General features: G+C 47.6%; 1 protein-coding gene across 4 annotated transcripts in view; it reads left to right on the top strand.

Annotated features, from left to right (window-relative positions):
* Positions 1-23,054, top strand: part of glis2b (GLIS family zinc finger 2b) — a 364,253-nt gene that overhangs the window by 248,880 nt on the left and 92,319 nt on the right. Inside the window, exon 1 of one of the 4 annotated variants that reach the window (XM_070900831.1) lies at positions 92-310. The exons of the other annotated variants lie outside the window; for them this stretch is intronic. The gene's annotated coding sequence lies outside the window, so the exon portion shown is untranslated. Of the gene's footprint in view, positions 1-91; positions 311-23,054 lie in introns of those variants that run through there. 4 annotated transcript variants of the gene reach the window in all.

Below are 23,054 nucleotides of genomic sequence, written 5' to 3'. Positions count from 1 at the left end.
GGTGTAGCTTTAACGGCGCTCGCTGCTGTTTCAAGGGAGGTGCGGAGTGGCTCCGTGTCTCCGGGCATGCGCTCATCGGCTGCGATGGAGTTGAGGGGAAAAGCGAGGAGAAATCGGTGTAATTGCAAGGAGCGAATTGAGATCGGTTGAAGCCGGGCTGCGCCGCTCCCTGCGGCCGCTCTCCCCTCTCTGTCTCTCCGCTTCCGAGCTGTCATCCTGGAATCGCCATCCCCTTCGTGCGCAAAACGATTCCAGATTGCGGGGGATCGGGGGATCGGAATCCCACCGAATGACGGGCAGGCAGAGGCAGGTAAGAAGGCACCCCACTCCCAGTGTAACCCACTTCCAGTGTTACAGTGACCCGCTCCCAGTGTAATACTGTGACCCGCTCCCAGTGTTACTGTGACCCGCTCCCAGTGCAATACTGTGACCCACTCCCAGTATAATACTGTGACCCGCTCCCAATGTAATACAGTGACTCACTCCCAGTGCAATACTGTGATCCACTCCCAGTGTTACTGTGACCCACTCTCACTGCAATACTGTGACCCACTCCCAGTGCAATACTGTGACTTGCTCCCAGTGTAATACAGTGAACAACTCCCAATGTAACACAGTGACTCACTCCCAGTGTAATACAGGGACCACTCCCAGTGCAATACAGTGACCCGTTCCCAGTGTAATGCTGTGAACTCCCAGTGTAATACAGTGACTCACCCCCAATGTAATACAGTGACTCACTCCCACTGCAATACAGTGACCTACTCCCAGTGTAATACAGTGACCCGCTCCCAGTGTAATGCAGTGACCCGCTCCCAGTGTAATGCAGTGACCCGCTCCCAGTGTAAGACAGTAACCTACTCCCAGTATAATACAGTGACAGCTCCCAGTGTAATACAGTGACTCACCCCCAATGTAATGCAGTGACTCACTCCCAGTGTAATACAGTGACCGCTCCCAGTGTAATGCAGTGACCCGCTCCCAGTGTAATACTGTGACCTACTCCCAGTGTAATACAGTGTCCCGCTCCCAGTGTAATACCGTGACCTACTCCTAGTGTAATACAGTGACCCGCTCCCAGTGTAATACAGTGACCCACTCCCAGTGTAATACAGTGACTCACTCCCAGTGCAATACTGTGACCCACTCCCAGTGTTACTGTGACCCGCTCCTAGTACAATACTGTGACCCACTCCCAGTGCAATACAGTGACCCGATCCTAGTGTAATATTGTGACCCACTCCCAGTGCAGTACTGTGACCCACTCCCAGTGCAATACTGTGACCTGCTCCCAGTGTAATACAATGAACAACTCCCAATGTAACACAGTGACTCACTCCCAGTGTAATACAGTGACCACTCCCAGTGCAATACAGTGACCCGCTCCCAGTGTAATGCTGTGAACAACTCCCAGTGCAATACAGTGACTCACCCCCAATGTAATACAGTGACTCACTCCCAGTGCAATACAGTGACCTACTCCCAGTGTAATACCGTGACCCACTCCCAGTGTAATACAGTGACCCGCTCCCAGTGTAATACAGTGACCCGCTCCCAGTGCAATACAGTGACCGCTCCCAGTGTAATACAGTGACCGCTCCCAGTGTAATACAGTGACCCGCTCCCAGTGCCATAGTGTGACCTACCCCCAGTGCCATAGTGTGACCCGCTCTCAGTGCAATAGTGTGACCCGCCCCCAGTGACATAGTGTGACCCGCCCCGGTGCCACATTGTTCACATGCCTGACACAAGACTCCCAAAGCAAGCACTCTACTCGGAACTCCTACACGGCAAGCAAGCCCCAGGTGGGCAGAGAAAACGTTTCTAGGATACCCTCAAAGTCTCCTTGATAAAATGCAACATTCCCACCGACACTTGGGAGTCCCTGGCCAAAGACCGCCCTAAGTGGAGGAAGAGCATCCGGGAGGGCGCTGAGCACCTCGAGTCTCATCGCCGAGAGCATGCAGAAAACAAGCACAGGCAGCGGAAAGAGCATGCGGCAAACCTGTCCCACCCACCCTTACCCTCAATGACTATCTGCCCCACCTGTGACAGGGACTGTGGTTCTCGTATTGGACTGTCCAGCCACCTAAGGACTCATTTTTAGAATGGAAGCAAGTCTTCCTCGATTCCAAGGGACTGCCTATGATGATGAATACAGTGACCCGTTGCCAGTGTAGGGCACTGCCCCGCTCCCAGTGTAGTGCAGTGCCCCGCACCCAGAGTAGTGCAGTGCCCCGCTCCCAGAGTAGTTCTGTGCCCCGCTCCCAGTGTAATACATAGAACCATAGAAACATGGAAAATAGGTGCAGGAGTAGGCCATTCGGCCCTTCGAGCCTGCTCCACCATTGAATAAGATCATGGCTGATCGTTCACCTCAGTACCCGTTCCCTGCTTTCTCTCCATACCCCTTGATCTCTTTAGCTGTAAGGGCCTTAGCTAACTCCTTCTTGAATATATCCAATGAACTGGCATCAACAACTCTCTGCGGTAGGGAATTCCACAGGTTAACAACTCTCTGAGTGAAGAAGTTTCTCCTCATCTCAGTCCTAAATGGCTTACCCCTTATCCTTAGACTGTGTCCCCTGGTTCTGGACTTCGCCATCATCGGGAACATTCTTCCCGCATCTAACCTGTCCAGTCCCGTCAGAATCTTGTAAGTTTCTATGAGATCCCTTGTCATCTTTTTAAACTCCAGTGTATAAAGGCCCAGTTGATCCAGTCTCTTCTCATATGTCAGTCCAGCCATCCCGGGAATCAGTCTGGTGAACCTTCGCTGCACTCCCTCAATAGCAAGAACGTCCTTCCTCAGATTAGGAGACCAAAACTGAACACAATATTCCAGGTGAGGCCTCACCAAGGCCCTGTACAACTGCAGTAAGACCTCCCTGCTCCTATACTCAAATCCTCTCGGTATGAAGGCCAACATGCCATTTGCCTTTTTCACCACCTGCTGTACCTGCATGCCAACTTTCAATGACTGATGTACCATGACACCCAGGTCTCGTTGCACCTGCCCCTTTCCTAATCTGCCGCCAGTGCCCCGCTCCCAGTGTAATACTGTGCCCCGCTCCCAGTGTAATACTGTGCCCCGCTCCCAGTGTAATACTGTGCCCCGCTCCCAGTGTTACTGTGACCCGCTCCCAGTGTAATACAGTGCCCCGCTTCCAGTGTTACTGTAACCCACTCTTAGAATTTTAACTGCATATTTTTTTCTCCTTCTGATAACTTCTGTGGGTTTGATTTCTGCCGTATTATGTTATAGTTCAAACGTGTAATATTAACGTGCTGCTGATTTTGTGGTATTAGAACCTGCTTGTTCTGTGTAGGTGAAAGCATTTAATTTAATTACGCGTTGGAGATGTTGTACTATTCTATATTTTTGTTGCCTTTTGTCAGTCCAGTTATATTAATCTCCATTCCCCCAGTTGTGTTTGTACTTCCCCTCCCCCTCCACTGTGTGCAGTACCTGTACCATGTATCTGACCAGATAACTGGATAGCAATGAAGTAGGAGTTGCATTGGAATCTGTCTGGAGAGTAGGAATTATGGGCACTTGATCCCTTACGGTTCACTGAAAGCTGCCAGCTACCTGGTAATATACCTCCCCCATGCTCATGTGTGAGGTCAGATATTATCTGTCAACAGGGACACTGCTGACCTTTTCACCCCACATCCAATCTCATCTTCACCCGGCATTTGCACATCTACATTTTCTGAGCAGGAATTATTGTATAGCGACCGGGAGCAGAAATCCTGGCTGACTGGGTTACCCCTCCCTACCTGAGTTCTATAACCTGGAGATACTGAGGTCAGTTTTCAAATCCCTGGCTGTAAGTCGGTGATTGAACCTAGCGGCCTGTTTGACTCAGCACCACACCGAGCAGTGCACCGGGAACAACATAGTTGACAACCAATTTTAAAAATCAGGCAAGTCTTTGAATGTTCTTTTTTATTGTGCTCGTAAAGTCTCTATATTTTGGACATTATATTATGTGTTTTTTAAATGATTTTGAATGGCAGCTAACTGGAGAAGTTTTGATACAGAGTCTGTGGGAACTGTGGGCATCATGTCACAGAGGGGGGTTTGTTGTGTATGACTGAACAGACGAGGGCTCTTTTCTCTAGTAAAGAGAAGGCTGAGGGGTGACCTGATAGAGCTCTTTAAAATTTTGAAAGAATTTTATAGGATAGACGTAGAGAATATATTTCCACTGTGGGGGAGACCAAAACTAGGGGCCATAATTATGAGACAGTCACTAATAAATCCAACAGGGAATTCAGGAGAAACTTCTTTACCCAGAGAGTGGTGAGAATGTGAAACTCGCTACCACAAGAAGTAGTTGAGGCGAATAGTGTAGGCTAGATAAACACATTTCGGGAGTAAAGGCATAGAAGGATATGTTGATGGGGTTAGATGAAATAGTGTGGGAGGAGGCTTGTGTGGAGCATAAACCCTGGTATGGACTGTTATGTATGTAAACTTTATAATAGTGTAAGACTTGCCACCAGGGGAGCACCTGTTGGAGACCCAAGGGTCACCTGCACACCTCGTGCAAGCAAGTATAAAAGGTTGTCTGCCATGCTGATTCTTCACTCTGGAGTTTGATTAAAGAGACTAAGGGCACATCAGTTTGAGCTTACAGCACACAGTCTTGTGGAGTTACTCTGAACAAAACAATTGGCGACGAGTAACGGATCCCGAACTTTCACGTGGTTATGGCTGCCGTTGGTATTCTTGAGAGATTTGTTGAGGGTGATGATTGGGAAGCCTTCGTTGAGTGTCTTGACCAGTACTTCATGACCAACGAGCTGGATACGGACAGTAACGCGGTCAAGCGCAGGACGATTCTCCTCACCATTTGTGGGTCCACGATATATGGCCTCATCAAAAATTTGCTCGCACCGACGAAACCAATGGACAAGACATATGCAGAGTTGTGTACACTGGTTCGAGAACACCTCAAGCCGAAGGAGAGCATCTTAATGGCCCAGGTATCGCTTTTATACGCACCATCGCTCTGAGGGCCAGGACGTGGCGAGCTATGTCGCAGACCTAAGACGCCTTGCAGGACCGTGCGAATTTGCCGGATTTTGGGGGAAATGTTGCGGGACTTTTTCATGCTTGGAATCGGACACGAGGTCATTCTTTGCGAACTGCTGTCTGCCGAATCCCTAGATCTGATTAAGGCCATCACGATAGCCCAGGCTTTCATGTCCACGAATGATAATACGAAGCAATTACCTTTTCAACACCGAAGCTCACCGGCAAGTACTGTGCATAAAATAACGCCTTCAGCAGGCAGAACTGTACATGCCTGCAGAGGCCAGATGACTCAGAGTCCACCGTGGGGCGTGAATCCAAATCCATTAACACCATGTTGGCGCTGCGGGGGTAATCATAGAGCCCATCAATGTCGATTCAAGCACTACTTGTGCAAAGACTGCTGAACAATGGGGCACCTCCAGCGAATGTGCAATCGTGCTGCGACTCACCACGTGGCAGAGTCAGCAGAAGATGACCGATCCGGCGCAGATCACGCTGACCGAGTAAGAGAGGCAACTCAATCCAAGGCTGAAGTGGAAGTGTATGGGGTACACACCTTCACCACCAAAAGCCCTCCGATAATGTGGAAAGTCAAATTAAATGGCATTCCAGTTTCCATGAAATTGGACACACGGCGAGTCAGTCAATTATGAGCCAGAAGGCTTTTGACAAGCTGTGGGGCAACAAGGCACAAAGGCCAAAACTAAGTCCAATTCATACAAAGCTGCACACTTACACCAAAGAGCTCATACCAGTCATAGGCAGTGTGGCAGTGAAGGTATCGTACGATGGAGTTGTGCATGATTTATCACTATGGATTGTACCAGGCGATGGCCCAACGCTGTTCGGCAGAAGCTGGCTAGGAAAGATCCAATGGAACTGGGATGACATCAAAGCGCTGTCTTCGGTGGATGACGCCTCGTGCGGTCAAGTGCTAAACGAATTTCCATTGCTATTTGAGCCAGGCATCGGCAACTTCACAGGCGCCAAAGTGCAGCTCCATCTAGTCCCTTATGCACGGCCCGTTCATCACAACGCCCGAGCAGTTCCATATATGATGCGGGAGAAAGTCGAGATTGAACTGGACAGACTTCAACGAGAGAGAATTATATCGCCATTCGAGTTCAACGAGTGGGCCAGTTCAATTGTTCCGATGTTGAAAAGCGATGGCATGGTCAGAATCTGCGAAGACTACAAAGTAACGATCAAACGAGTCTCGTTACAGGACCAGTACCCAGAATCCAAAGCGGAGGACCTGTTCACAACGTTAGCAGGGGGGGGAAGTCGTTCACCAAGCTGGATCTAACCTCTGCTTACATGACACAGGAGTTGGCTGAATCTTTGAAAAGATTGACGTGCATAACACGCACAAAGGACTGTTCATATTCAACAGATGCCCTTTTGGGATTCGCTCAGCTGCTGCCATCTTCCAGAGGAACATGGAGAGTCTGCTGAAATCGGTTCCACGCACCGTTGTTCCAAGACGATATCCTGATCACTGGTCCTGACACCACCGAACACTTGCATAACCTAGAAAAGGATTTAAAGCGACTGGACAGAGTGGGACTCAAGCTGAAACGCACCAAGTGTGTATTCCTGGCGCCAGATGTCGAATTTTTTGGGGGAAAGATTGCAGCAGACAGCATCAGACCACTGACTCTAAGATGGAGGCTATCAAGAATGCACCGAGATCACAGAATGTGACGGAACTGCATTCATTTCTGGGACTCCTCAACTATTTTGGTAACTTTCTACCTGGGTTGAGCACTTTGCTGGAACCTTTGCATTTATTGCTACCTAAGGGTGACGACTGGATTTGGGTTTGGGGTAAATCTCAAGAGACAGCCTTTGAGAAGGCCAGAAACCTTCTATGTTCTAACAAGTTACTTGTATTGTTTGACTCGTGTAAATGTTGACCCGAGGCAACTCTTGATTATCCGTACACGGATCTAACGGAGAACCCGCTGCAACGGCACTTTTGAAAACTGTCATACACGTGAATATCTCGATCAGCTCAAGTGTCAATTATACATAAATTGACTCAGGCATGCACTCCTTTCTCACTTCGCAACTAACACAGGCATTAAATAATTGTTTCACACGTGAATCTGATGAAGAGATGAGCAATTCAGACACTGAGATTGAAGTAAAAGAAGGGAAAACTTGGGCACGTGCTGAAGAGGCAATGAAATATGTCATAGGTTTCTTTGAGGAGAATTCTCATTTCACTTCTCACGAGGTTCTGCAAGCTCATCATCCACAACACTTTAATAAAGAAGAAAATGAATTTATTTAAACAAGCAGATATAAGATCGCTTTTTTAAAAATCAAGCTAAGTTTTAACATTTTTAACTCTTTTAACATAATAAAATAATTTTGAGACGAAATGAATCCATTGTCATGCATTTTATTAACTTCACGCCATGATAACATGAACTAAGTCTTTGTGGTTGGTTCTGTCAATGTCAAATTTCAGCTCTGAGATGTGCACTCGCCCTAGCGGCAAAATCGTTTACCTGGAATGGCCCGATCCCCGAGGGACCCGGATAATCGAGAGTTGCCTGTACTAGCTTGTGATGCATCTTCGTACGGGGTCGGTTGTGGATTACAGCGAGCCAATGTGTCAGACAAACTGCAACCGGTTGCATATGCGTCCAGAAGTTTATCTAAGGCTGAAAGAGCCCACAGTATTGTAGAGAAAGAAGCGTTAGCATGCGTATACTGGGTTAAGAAAATGCACCAATACCTATTTGGACTCCAGTTCGAGCTCGAAACCGACCACAAACCGCTCACTTTGCTGTTTTCAGAAAGCAACGGTATTAACACCAATGCTTCGTCCCGCATCCAAAGCTGGGCACTAACATTATCTGCGTATGACTATGTAATCCGCCACTGAGAACCGTGCTGATGCCCTCAGTCAGCTACCATTGCCCACCGGAAATGGCGCAACCCGCAGATTTGTTTCTTGTAATGGCTGCTTTTGAGAGTGAAGGACGAACCAGGACCCTGTGCTATCACTAGTAAAAAAACTGCGTCCTTAATGGGAGCTGGTCGACTATTCCCGGGGAAATGCAAGACGAAATTAAGCCCTTTTACTGACGCAAGGATGAAATGTCCATCCAATCGGATTGTCTCCTATGGGGGAATCGCGTGGTTTTGCCAAAAAAAGGCAGGGAAACGTTTATACGCGACCTACACAATACCCACCCAGCATAAGGCTATTGCCAGGTCGCATGTTTGGTGGCCCGGCATTGACTCGGAATTGGAGTCATGTGTACACCAATGTAACACTTGCTCACAGTTGAGCAATGCACCAAGGGAGGCCCCACTGAGTCTGTGGTCATGGCCCTCCAAACCGTGGTCCAGAGTCCATGTAGATTTCACTGGCTCCTTTCTAGGAAAGATATTCCTAGTAGCAGTGGACGCTTACTCTAAATGGATCGAATGTGTAATAATGTCATCATATACGTCCACTGCCACCATTGAAAGCCTCCGGACCATGTTCGCCACCCATGATTTGCCCGACATCCTTATTAGTGACAATGGACCATGTTTCACCAGCTCAGTATTCAACGAGTTCATGACCCGCAATGGCATCAAGCATGTCAGGTCTGCCCTGTTTAAGCCTACTTCCAACGGTCAAGCAGAACGGGCAGTCCAAACTATCAAGCAGAGCTTGAAACGCATGACAGACGGTTCCCTGCAGACCCGGTTATCTCGGGTTCTGCTCAGCTACTGTACGCGACCCCACTCGCTTACCGGAGTTCCCCTGGCAGAATTATTATGAAGAGTGCACTCAAAACCAGGCTCTCCCTAGTCCACCCGAATCTAAATGATCATGTAGAAACCCGGCATCACCGGCATAACATGTACCACGATCGCGTGGCTGTATCGCGTGACATTGTGGTAATGACCCTGTATTTGTTCTTAATTATGGTCATGGTCCCAAATGGGTTGCTGGCACTGTTTTAGCCAAGGAGGGGAATAGAATGTTTGTTGTCAAACTTCTGAATGGACAAACGTGCAGAAAGCATTTGGATCAGACCAAACTGCGATTCACTGACAACCAAGAACAGTTTGAAGAGGACATTACCATCACTGATCCAGCAACACACACCCAACCAGCAATCAACCTCGCTGTCAATCACGAGGATGAACCCACCATGCTCGACAGTCCGATCAGACCAACCGCACTGCAGTGCAGCAATGATCCGACCAACTCACCCACGCCAGGACTTCAACTCAGGCGATCAACCCGGGAACAAAAAGCCCCTGATCACCTCAACTTGTAAATAACTTGTATCTTAGACTTTGGGGGAGTGGGGAGTGATGTATATGTAGACTTTATAATAGTGTAAGACTTGCCACCAGGGAGCACCTGTTGGAGACCCAAGGGTCACCTGCACACCTCGTGCAAGCAAGTATGAAAGGTTGTCTGCCATGCTGATTCTTCACTCTGGAGTTTGATTAAAGAGACTAAGGTCACATCAGTTTGAGCTTACAGCACACAGTTTTGTGGAGTTATTCTGAACATAACATGGAGCTATTGGCCCGAATGGCCTCTTTCTGTGCTGCAATTTCTATGTAATTCTCTGAAGATCTGCGTGAGCTGCGAGTGGGCGCATATGTGTTAGGGCGAGCCCTGCAGGCATCCAGTGAATGTGACTCCCTCAGTCTGACCACGGCTGCCTTTGCTTTGGCTCATGATACACTGTTGTTAATATTAGCTTCCCACTGGCTGCTCTGATACTGTGTTGAGAACGAACCTCCCAGCCCCAGACTCTGGTTGGTGCTGCTCTGCTGATCTCATCAGTGGAGATACTGGGTGTCATGTGTGTACTTTTGGGATCACTAGCCACTAGATGGTGTCACTGTTGGAGGCCATTGTGCTGGACACACGTGTATGCAGCCCAAGTATAAAAGGTCAGCCATTTTGTATATTAGTCACTTTGGCCAGAGCCAAGGTCATACCTCTTGGAGTTAAACAGTACTCAGTCTTAACAGTTATTGCATACACAACATTTGGCAACAAGGACCTTTGCATGCAAAAATGAGCACAATTGAATTGTTGGAGCGATTTGTGGAAGGAGAGGATTGGGCAGACTTTGTGAGCCATTTGAACCAATTCTTCTTGGCCAACAAAATGGAGGAGGTCAGCGACGCAGATCGGCGCCGGGCGGTGTTCCTCACGGTTTGCGGTCCAAAAATTTATGGTCTGATAAAGAATCTACTCCTGCCTGTGAGTCCAACAGAGAAGACTTATGAAGAATTGTGTACAGTGGTACAGGACCACCTTAAGCCAGACGAAGGCATCATCATCTTACAGATTTTACACGCACGTTCGCACAGAGGGCCAGAATGTGGCGGAATTCGTTGCCGACCTGAGACGTCTAGCGGGACCGTGTAAGTTCGGGGCTGTGTTGGCAGACATGCTGTGGGACTTCTTTGTAATCAGTATCAACCACGAGGTGATCCTGCATAAACTACTGGCGGTGGAGATGTTGGACTTGAACAGGGCCATCACGATCGCTCTGTCATGCATGATGACGGATAGAAGTCTAAAGCAGATATCAGGAAAAATCGAAACTCGGTAATTACTGTAAACATGATTGATTCGGCGTTCGACAGAGCAGCACATGGCAGGGCCTACCCAACTGCGTACATGAAACCTGTGGCTGCCCAAAGTCCACCAGCGGGAATGCATCCGATTTCTTAATGTTGGCATTGTGGGGGAAATCACTGGCACGAGCAGTGCCGATTTAAGAAATATAATTGCAAAGGCTGGCTAAGAGTGGGGCATCTCCAGCACATGGAAGATGATGGTCAGACTAGCACGGATCCAGATACGCAATCCGAGATACCAGAGGATGAAGTGTATAGACTGTACTCGTTCCTAACTAAGAGCAAATCGATATTGATCAATGTGAAAGTTAATGGGGTGCCGGTATCGATGGAACTGAACACGGGGGCGAGTCAGTCGATAATGAGCCAGAGGGCAATCGAAAAGCTGTGGGATACTAAGGCTGTGAGGTCCAGTCAATGCCAAGTTGCGCAAGTACACCAAAGAACTCATAACGGTGATTGGCAGTGCCACAATTAAAGTGTCATATGAAGGTGCGGTTCACGAGTTACCGCTATGGATTGTCCCAGGCAGTGGCCCAATGCTGTTTGGCAGGAACTGGCTTAAAAAAATCAGATGTGATTGGAACGACATCAAGACGTTGTCATCAGAGGAAGGTACATGTGCCCAAGTACTGAGCAAGTTCCCCATGCTGTTCGATCGGGTATCGGCAACTTCACGGGAGCCAAGGTGCAGATCCACGTGGACTCAGATGCAAGACCCGTCCATCATAAAACTCGGGCAGTGCCATATATGATGAGGGAGAAGGTCGAAATTGAACTGACAGACTCCAGCGTGAAGGGATCATATCACCAGTTGAATTTAATGAATGGGCCAGCCCCATTGTTCCTGTGCTGAAAAGTGATAGCACAGTCAGAATCTGTGGAGATTACAAGGCTACGATTAACAGGGTTTCAGCACAGGATCAGTACCCATTACGGAAGACTTGTTTGTAACGCCAGCTGGGGGGAAGTCGTTCACCAAACTGGGCTTGACGCCGGCCTACATGACAAAGGAGCTGGTTGAGACGTCGAAGAGATTTACGTGTAGTAACACGAATAAAGGACTGTTTATTTATCACAGGTGCCCTTTTGGAATTCGCTCGACTGCAGCAGTATTTCAGAGGAATATGGAGAGTCTACTGAAGTCCGTTCCCAGAACCGTCGTGTTCCAAGATGACATCCTGAACACCGGTCGTGATTCCGAGGAACATCTGAACAACCTGGAAGAGGTTCTACATCATCTGGACAAAGTGGGACTCAGACTGGAAAGCTCGAAGTGTGTCTTCATGGCACCAGAGGTCGAATTCCTGGGGAAGAAAATTGCCGCTGACGGCATCAGACCCACGGACAAGAAAACCAAGGCCATCAAGAATGCACCCAAGCCGCAGAATGTGACGGAGCTGCGTTCGTTCCTGGGTCTACTCAATTACTTCGGTAACTTTCTACCTAAATTGAGCACCTTATTAGAACCACTGCACATGCTGCTAAGAAAAGGCGACAACTGGGTATGGGGTGTGTCGCAAGACAGAGCTTTTGAGAAAGCCACTAATCTGCTTTGCTCTAACAAGCTGCTGGTACATTATGACCCATGTAAACATTTAGTGTTGGCCTGTGATGCTTCGTCATGTGGAATTGGTTGCGTACTCCAACAAGCTAATGAGTCGGGTAACTTCAACCAGGCGCGTATGCTTCAAAAAGTTTGTCTAAAGTGGAAAGAGCCTACAACATGGTCGAGAAAGAAGCACTAGCCTGTGTATATCGGGTAAAAAAAGATGCATCAGTACCTGTTTGGTCTTCGGTTTCAACTGGAGACAGATCACAAGCCGCTCATTTCACTGTTCTCTGAAAACAAAGGTATCAATACCAATGCTTCATCCCACATCCAGAGTTGGGCGCTGACATTATCCGCTTATGATTATGACATTTGCCATAGTGCTGATGCTTTGAGCCGTCTGCCGTTGCCCACACCGGAGGTGGAAACGCCACAACTGATGGACCTATTGTTAGTTATGGATGCTTTTGAGAGTGAAGGAACCCCTGTCAGGGCTCAACAAGTTAAGACATGGACCAGCCAGGACCCGATTTTATAGGTGGTGAAGAGTTGCATCCTCAAAGGTGACTGGTCTGCCATACCCAAGCAAATGTGCGAGGAGACCAAACCATAAATTTGTCGCAAAGACAAACTCTCTATTCAGTCGGATTGTATACTGTGGGGCAATCGTGTTGTTATGCCCAAGAAAGGAAGAGAGAAATTTGTACGTGAGCTACATAGCACACATCCCGGCATTGTAATGATGAAAGCCATCGCCAGGTCTCATGTATGGTGGCCGGGAATTGACTCTGAGCTGGAATCATGTGTGCATCAGTGCAACACTTGCATGCAGCTCAGCAAAGCACCAGCGGAATCATCGCTGAGTCTGTGGTCATGGCCGTCCAAACCATGGTCCAGGATCCACATAGACTTTGCAGGTCCCTTCCTGGGGAAGATGTTTTTAGTTGTGGTGGATGCACATTCAAAATAGATAGAGTGTATAATCATGTCATCCAGCACATCCACAGCTACCATTGAGAATCTCAGTGTCATGTTTGCAACACATGGTCTGTCTGACATCATTGTTAGTGACAACGGATCGTGCTTCACCAGTCTGGAGTTTCAAGAGTTCATGAAACTCAATGGTATCAAACATGTAAAGTCAGCACCGTTCAAACCTGCATCCAATGGGCAAGCAGAACGTGCTGTACAAATCATAAAGCAGAGTATGAAGCGATGAACCCAAGGGTCACTGCAGACCCGCCTGTCATGCATATTGCTGAGTTACAGGACGAGACCACACACGTTTACCGGGGTCTTGACTGCTGAACTAATAGTGAAGAGAGGTCTTAAGACCAAGCTATCTCTTGTACACTCTGACAAAGTCAGCAAGGGTATCATGATCGCGCAGCTGTGTCACGTGATATTTCTCTAAATGATCCTGTATATGTTCTGAATTATGGTCAAGGTCCCAAGTGGATCGCTGGTACTGTCATGGTCAAGGAGGGCAACAGAATAGTCGGCGGAAGAGACAATCAACGATCAACCAACCTACCCCCAGTCATCAGAGGACTCAGTGGTCATCAGTGAATTGGGACTTTCAATCACTGACATGTTCAATGAAAATGGACTTTCAATCCCTGACATGGCCATTGCCACTTTCACCAGGTCAGCCACCCAGCCACCTGTCACAACAGACTCTAACACTCACCCAAGGCTGGCGTTGAACTGAGATGGTCAACCTGGGGGCGTAAAACACCGGACCGTCTCAATTTGTAAAAGACTGTGTTAATATCTCCAGAGGGGGGTATTGTCATGTATGTACTTTTGGGATCACTAGCCACGAGATGGCATCACTGTTGGAGGCCATTGGGCTGCACGCACGTGTGTGCAGCCCAAATCTAAAAGGCCAGCCATTTTGTATATTAGTCACTTTGGGCCTTAATAAAGCAGAGCCAAGGTCATACCCCTTGGAGTTAAACAGTACTCAGTCTAACAGTTATTGCATACACAACACTGGGGCACTAAAACTAGCCTCAGCACCTCTCAGGTCAGGTTTATCGGGAGTGGGATATGATAATGAGCCCAGGATCCTGCTCCTCTTCTCTATCCATGCTGGAAATTGCACATGCGTGGACAGGTCAGGCTTGGCCATGGTGCCTCCTTGGTGGCATATCTCACCAACACTCACCGTTGGTGATCACAGGTGAGGAATGGCCATTTCTGTGATGTCAAGACATTGGAGAAGGTGCATTGGAGATTTACTGGAATGGTACCAGTGATGAGGGACTTCAGTTATGTGGAGAGACTGGAAAAGCTGGGGTTGTTCTCCTTAGAGCAGAGAAGGTTAAGGGGAGATTTAATAGAGATGTTCAAGATTATGAGGGAGTTTGATAGATTGGAGAAGCCGTTTCCACTGTCAGGAGAGTTGATTCCCAGAGGACACAGATTTAAGGTAATTGTGAAAAGAACCAGGGTAATGAGATTTTTTTACATGAGTTGTTATGATCTAGAATGCACTGCCTGAAAGGATGGTGGAAGCAGATTCAATAGTAACTTTGAAAAGGAAATTGGATAAATACTTGGAAAGGAAAAATATGCAGGGCAATGGGGATAGAGCAGGGGAGGGGAACCAAAGAGTTAGTTCGATGGGCCGAATGTCCTTCTTCTGTGGTGTAAGATTCTATGATATTAGGGCCCACAGACCATTACCTCAGCAACAGTCAGAGACTTCATGCAAGGACTGGGGCTGGAAGGTTTGTTCTCAGTGCAACGCAGGAACAGAGCAGCCAGTGGGAAGCTAATATTAAATTGACGACAGTGCACCACGAACCAAAGGAAAAGCAGCTGTGGTGATACTGAGGGCGAGCCTTGCAGGTACCCATTGTGTATGTAGGACTGGGAATCACTTTCAAAGGAGGTGAATGAGCATCTGTAGCCCAACCTGTGAAAAAAGTGTCAACAAGATATTTACATGTAGCGACCTATCCAATTATGTTCGTATAGGAAATTGAGGAAGTCAGGAAGTTTTCCAGACTTTTCGGTTGTATTCACAGTGCGACTGTGATATCGGGGCAGAGTCGCTTTGCTTCACGCTGAGACTGCAGATATGGTTAATGTGACGTCAGAGCATGAGCTGATCCCTGAGCAAAGTGACAGCCAGTTCCCCACAAGAGGACTCTGCTTTGGGCCTCAGCGCCCAATTTACACAAATTCAGGGCTGGTGCGAAACCAAAACCACTTTGCACTGACACTGAGATGAAAGAATGGGAGGACGCTCGTGTGGAGCATAATACCAGCATAGACCTGTTGGGCCGAATGGCCTGTTTCTGTGCTGTACATTCTGTGTACTTCTATGTAACCTTCTGACGACAGCACACACATCTTATAATATCCACCCACACAAGAGCATCACAGGCTCAAGTGAGATAGTTGGAGGTGAGATATTGCGGCTTTACATCACTGGTTGTAACAATGGAATATAGGCAGCAGAGCTTGCTGCTTTCCAGTGTGATCGAGGTTGTACTAATCTCACAGGTTATTAAGTCATTGACATGTTTGATATGGTGTCTAAATACACAGGAGTTGGGCACACCATGTGATGTGGTATATCACTATGATACTGAAAGATGGAATAGTTGGTCTTTGTATTGTTGGGACAAGAAAAGGAAATAACTTGCATTTATATAGCACCTTTCACAACCTCGGGCCATTTGGATGAGATGTTAAACCGAGGCTTCATCTGCCTTCTCAGATGGATGTAAAAGATCCCATGGCACAGAAGAACAGGGGAATTTTCCCTCGTGTCCTGCCCAATATTTAACCCTCAACCAACGTCACTAAAATAGATGTTCTGATTATTTATCTCATTGCTGTTTGTTGGAGCTTGCCATGCACAAATTGGCTGCCGCATTTCCCGAAGTTACAACAGTGACTACACTTCAAAAGTTTTTAATTGGCTGTGAAGCACTTTGGGAAGTCCTGAGGCCATGAAAGGTGCTATAAAAATGCACATCTTCTTTCCATTTCCAAAGCACTTCACAACCAGTCTAGTATTTTTGAAGTGTAGTCACTGTTGTAATGTAGGAAACACAGCAGCTAATTTACATACAGATAGCTCCCACAAACAGCAATGTGATAATGGCCAGATAGTCTCTTCCTAGTGATGCTGGTTGAGGGATAAATATTGGCCAGGACCCCGAGGAGAGCTCTTCTTGGAGTGACACCTGTTCTGTGATAGTGAGGACTCGGTTTAAGCCGTGGGTTTCCTGGGCGGCGGGGGGAGGGGGGGGAAGAGATGACGGCTTCATCATATGCGGTTGTGTTGTTGGTGTATGTGCTTGTGTCGGATACACACTGACACGGTTGGTGATGTCTCAGCAGTAGCTCAGTACCGTAATGCAATAATAAAGTAGTTAAATCACATCTTTATAATGAAGTGCATTGGCAAACGTACAAAGTCATTCTATCCAGGCAGCCATAGTCTGGTGCATTCCTGGGGTGGGAGCCAGCGTGCCTGTGTCTATACACAGGAGCTGAAGACACATTGCAGCAATCATTCTGCAACATGAATTCGAAAAAACATTCAACTTTTTAAAAACAAAATTATTGAGAAGGCTAGTCAGGGTTCCTGCTTCTGCATGCCATCCAGTTAACTCCTACTGGAATGTGCATGTGTGTGGATGCTGGGTGAGGACAGGATGAGGTTTGTCTGATGCCCTTCACGGCCAATTAGACAGCTGACTAACTGTCTAGGCTCACACTTGAAGAATGGCCCCTTGGTCTCGTGCCGCTGGCCTCTGAGCCTATGGAGCCCCGGCATGAGTTGGCACTATCAGGAAGGGTTGCCATGATATTTATTTGCCATGATATTTAAGGATGTGTGCACAAATGAGGTGATTAAGTCAGGTCACCCAACCCCCAGGTAGGCTGTGTGAGTGGTTGGCATGGCTCAGGACTACAGATTACTCCCTTTTAGAAAATAAAATCTTCAAATTGGATATAAAGAACCTCCCAGTGTGTCGCTCACAGTGGGTTGGAGGCTTTAGTAGAAGCTACATAGAAACATATACAGAAGGAAGCCATTCAGCTCCTCGAGCCTGTTCCGCTATTCAGTGAGATCATGGCTGATCAGTACCTTAACTCCATTTACCTGCCTTTGCTCCATATCCCTTGATACCCTTCCCAACAAAAATCTATTGATCTCTATCATGAACATTTCAATTGGACCTCCTCTTCCCCCAGCACCCAAAGTCTTTTGGGGGTAGAGAGTTCCAGATTTCACTACCCTTTGTGTGAAAAATTGCTTCCTGATTTCACTCCTGATAGCTCTAATTTTATGATTATCACAATCCTGGAACTCCCTCCCGAACAGCATTGTGGGAGTACCTTCGCCACACGTACTGCAGCGGTTGAAGAAGGTGGCTCACCACCACTTTCTCAAGGGCAGTTAGGCATGGGCAATAAATGCCGGCCTTGCCAACAACACCCACATCCAGTGAATGAATAAAAGTCCTTGTTATGGACTCCCCCACCAGAGAAAACAGTTTCACTGTATCTGCCCTAATGACCACTTCTAACATTTTAAACACCTCAATCAGATCACCCCTCAACCATTTAAACATGAGGGAATACACACCAGTCCTCATAATTTAAGTGTTTTAATCCCAGTAACATTCTGGCAAATCTGTCCTGTACCTCCTGCAAGGCAAATATATCTTTCCTGAGGTAAGATGCTGAATGCAGTACTCCCAGATGGGATCTGACGAAGGCTCTGTACAATCATCACTTCCTCAGTTTCCCTGCGATCATGAAAGATTGAAAGATATGGTGAGTGATAGTGAAGTGAGCAGATAATGGTGTTTCTTGATTGGTTCTTCTGAACCAATCAGGATTCTCTGTGACAGAGACATCATAGTAACAGATGTATTATTCTGCTGCTAAGATGTAGCTGTGGCCTGTCTCTTTAACAGCACAAAATCTAGTTATTGTGAATAGGAATGCTGAGGTCAGTTAGAGATTAATTGCTGTCGGACCACAAGTCAAATACAAGAAAAATACAGGGAGCAACAAGAACCTCTGTACATGGCTGCCTTTGACCTCACAAAGGCCTTTGACACTGTCAACCGTGAAGGATTATGAAGTGTCCTCCTCAAATTCGGCTGCCATCAAAACTTCGTCACCATCCTCCGACTGCTTCATGATGACATGCAAGCCGTGATTCTGACCAGCGGATCCACCACAGAGCCAATACATGTGCAGACCGGGGTCAAGCAAGGCTGTGTCATTGCACCAATGTTTTTCTCGATCTTCCTTGCTGCAATGCTCCATCTCACACTCAGTAAGCTCCCCGCTGAAGTGGAGCTAATCTACAGAGCAAACGGGAAATTGTTCAACCTCCATCGCCTCCAGTCCAGATCCAAGGTCATCTCATCCTCTGTCATTGAATTATAGTATGCAAACGACGCTTGCATTTGCGTGCACACGGAGGTCGAACTCCAAACCATCGTCAGTACCTTCACCGAAGCATACGAGAGTATGGGCCTTACACTAAACATCCGTAAGACAAAGGTCCTCTACCAACCTGCCCCAGCCACACAGTACTGCCCCCCAATTATTAAGACCCATGACGAGGCCTTGGACAACATGGACCATTTTCCATACCCCGGGAGCCTACTGTCAACAAGGGCAGACGTCGATGACAAAGTCCAACACCACCTTCAGTGCGACAGCGCAGCCGTCGGTCGCCTGAGGAAGAGAGTGTTTGAGGACCAGGACCTCAAACCTGGCACCAAGCTCATGGTTTACAGAGTAGTAGTGATACCCGCCTACTATATGCTTCAGAGACATGGACTATGTACAGCAGGCACCTCAAAACACTGGAGAAGTACCACCAGCACTGCCTCCGCAAGATCCTGCAAATCCATTGGCAGGATAGACGCACCAACGTCTGTGTTCTCGCTCAGGCCAACATCCCCAATATCGAAGCATTGACCACACTCGATCAGCTCTGCTGGACAGGCCACATTATCTGCATGCCTGAAACAAGACTCCCAAAACAAGCGCCCTACTCAGAACTCCGACATGGCAAGCGAGTCCCAGGTGGGCAGAGAAAACGCTTCAAGGACACCCTCAAAGCCTCCTTGAAAAAGTGCAACATCCGCACCAACATCTGGGAATCCCTGGCCCAAGACCGCCCAAAGTGGAGGAGAAGCATCCAGGAAGGCACCGAACACCTCGAGTCTCTTTGCCGGGAGCACGCGGAAGCCAGGAGTCGACAGCGGAAAGAGCATGCGCCAACCCAGGCACCCCACCCACCTGTCCCTTCAACCACCATCTGCCCCACCTGTGACCGAGACTGTAGGTCCCGCATTGGACTCTTCAGTCACCTGAAAACTCATATTAGTGTGGAAGTAAGTCATCCTCGACTCCGAGGGACTGCCTAAGAAGACTGTTGGGCCAGACTGGGGCAAGTCTGTAGATTGAGAAATTTCTGATCATGGGTCAGATCAATGTTATCCAGTATGTTGGCTAATGTGGGGCTAATTGGGAATCCAGATGAGTCAATTCGATTTCTGATCAGTAAATAATCAATGAGTAACGGACACCATCGTTGGGCCTGTAATCTCAATATTCATTCACACAGCTTATGCCTGTGAACTTTAAACTTTCTGTGCATTTGTTGCTAAAATGGTAAGATGAAAAACAGAGTGCGAGTGTTTTTTAATCATTGTGGCTGGTTTACTTCCTTGGTTACTGAATGGTGGGAGAGGTTTGTTGAGTAACTGTCCACATATGAGGTACATTTTACTGTGTTAAAGATGCTATATAACTATAAGTTGCTGTTGCTGTTTTGATACTTAGAACTGTGACAACTTGAAATGTTATACTAGCAGATCTCCCATGAAATTGCTCACAGTAAGTCAGATGTTGTGCTTATTTATAAGGGCAGGAGCTTTATATTAATATGGATTGTATAATGTATTGTTCTACTGGTCTGTGTTTTTTTTAAGGCCACACAATGGGCCCAAATTTCCCCAAGAGTTGCCCCGTTTTTTTTTGAGTAAGTAGCTTTTTTTGGAGTAACTTAAAAATCGCAAATTTCCCCATTTAACTTGCTCCAATGTTAGATAGATTTTTTCTAGTTTAGGTTGTTCTCTCCAAAAGGGGGCTTGACAAGCCACTTAGCCTCTTCTGGCCACACAAGCAAATTTGGCCAGCTGAAAGTTACTCCAAACTAACTTAGGCCAGTGTATGTGGCCACTTTTGTAGGCACAGAAAAACCTTACCTACATTTAAGAAATCAGCACAGGTAGCCAGAGATGGTTGGGGGCGGGGGGTGGTGAGTTAGAGGATTCTAAAGCACTAAAGACCTGCACAACATTACAACATCTTCAGCACAACAGCTGCACAACATCATCAAAAATAAATGAAAGATAAATCAGCTACTGAAAGTAGAGCAGTCCTGCCTTGCCGACTGTAGAACGCACCGGCTAGCCCTCCCACCAGGGCTAGGGGCAGCAGGCAAGCATGACTGTAGGGGGTGAGGAATTTTTACTTTTTACATTGGCCCTAAATGTTACGTGGTCCTAATGGAGTATGATTCAGTTTTGATGCAAAATATCTTTTATTGGAAATTTTACAGTGCACTTCAATGACAACAACAACAACAACAACAGCAAAAAAAGGCTGCACCCATCCCTCACTCACATCTCGGGGAAAGTGCACTTCCTCATAGGGTCGGTGATGGTGGTGGGGGGGAGGGGGGTGTTGGGGGCCCGGCTTGGAGCTGACCGGTGGCTGGTGCGTGGAGTGAAGTGGGAGTGACATTTGAGTATCCGGCCTTTGTGCCCTTATTGCAGAAACATAGAAAATAGGTGCAGGAGCAGGCCATTCAGCCCTTCTAGCCTGCACCGCCATTCAATGAGTTCATGGCTGAACATGAAACTTCAGTACCCCCTTCCTGCTTTCTCGCCTTACCCCTTGATCCCCCGAGTAGTAAGGACTTCATCTAACTCCCTTTTGAATATATTTAGTGAATTGGCCTCAACTACTTTCTGTGGTAGAGAATTCCACAGGTTCACCACTCTCTGGGTGAAGAAGTTTCTCCTCATCTCGGACCTAAATGGCTTACCCCTTATCCTTAGACTGTGACCCCTGGTTCTGGACTTCCCCAACATTGGGAACATTCTTCCTGCATCTAACCTGTCTAAACCCATCAGAATTTTAAACGTTTCTATGAGGTTCCCTCTCATTCTTCTGAACTCCAGTGAATACAAGCCCAGTTGATCCAGTCTTTCTTAATAGGTCAGTCCCGCCATCCCGGGAATCAGTCTGGTGAATCTTCGCTGCACTCCCTCAATAGCAAGAATGTCCTTCCTCAAGTTAGGAGACCAAAACTGTACACAATACTCCAGGTGTGGCCTCACCAAGGCCCTGTACAACTGTAGCAACACCTCCCTGCCCCTGTACTCAAATCCCCTCGCTATGAAGGCCAACATGCCATTTGCTTTCTTAACAGCCTGCTGTACCTGCATGCCAACCTTCAATGACTGATGTACCATAACACCCAGGTCTCGTTGCACCTTCCCTTTTCCTAATCTGTCACCATTCAGATAATAGTCTGTCTCTCTGTTTTTACCACCAAAGTGGATAACCTCACATTTATCCACATTATACTTCATCTGCCATTCATTTGCCCACTCACCTAACCTATCCAAGTCACTCTGCAGCCTCATAGCATCCTCCTCGCAGCTCACACTGCCACCCAACTTAGTGTCATCCGCAAATTTGGAGATACTACATTTAATCCCCTCGTCTAAATCATTGATGTACAATGTAAACAGCTGGGGCCCCAGCACAGAACCTTGCGGTACCCCACTAGTCACTGCCTGCCATTCTGAAAAGTACCCATTTACTCCTACTCTTTGCTTCCTGTCTGACAAGCTAGCTCCTTCATCTGCCATCGTCTGCACACCCGCTGAAATGCCCGCCCTCACTTCCCGTCTTAGTGCAGAGATTTCACCCGACAGTGTCATGACCTCATCACGCACTCCACTGACGAGTGGCGAGTGATCTTGTGAGGGCATTGGTCTCCTCACCCTTTGAAGCAACCTGATTAACCTCTGCTGAGGGGTGCCTCTTAGGAGAGACTGGTCAGCTTCTTCTTCCCCTCGCCATGGGTCTGCCTAGTGGCACATCTCCAGTGTGAGGTGCAGGTTGGGACGGTAGGGGACTGGGTGTCCCAAGATGCTTTTTATGATCGCCACTGGGACCCGCGACCTCGGAAGGTGTGAACCCATGGAATGTTGCCGAGGAGCTCTTGGAGGATTCTGGCAGTGTGATGCCCTGTGCTATGTCCTGATCCATGTCACGGTCAGCATTCACCTGAGCACACATTTCCATGGACCCCTCCTCCCCCCACCCACCTTGGTCTGGAGCGCACGCATCTGGATCCTCTGGTCGATCTTCAGGATCTTAAGGAATGTCGTCTTCTTCTGCAAAATACAACAGAACAGTCAAACGGTTAGCAGCACAGGAGGGGGCAGGATGGGTGGCATGAGTAGTCTCATGCATAGCAGGCCAGTCAGCAGGTTGATTTGAAGGGCGACTATGCATTTTAATGACTCACCCTCACCCTCGCACGTGGGTCCAGCTTGTGCAGAGCTGATTCTTTTTCTGCCGGTGCAAGTCAGCAAGTCAAGAACCCTCTGTTCCAGGGGTGACAGTTGGTGCAGATTTGGTGGACCGCCTCCTGTTCTAGTTCTCTCCCTCTTGTTGTGGGCCAATTTCTTCTGCAAAGATGAAAATATTAATTTTCAGACATGGTGCACTTCTGATGGGTGGGACACATAC

This window comes from Pristiophorus japonicus, chromosome 15 (assembly GCF_044704955.1).
Source record: "Pristiophorus japonicus isolate sPriJap1 chromosome 15, sPriJap1.hap1, whole genome shotgun sequence".
In the NCBI taxonomy this organism is placed as follows: Eukaryota; Metazoa; Chordata; class Chondrichthyes; family Pristiophoridae; genus Pristiophorus; species Pristiophorus japonicus.
This window is presented reverse-complemented; position numbering and strand designations above follow the sequence as displayed.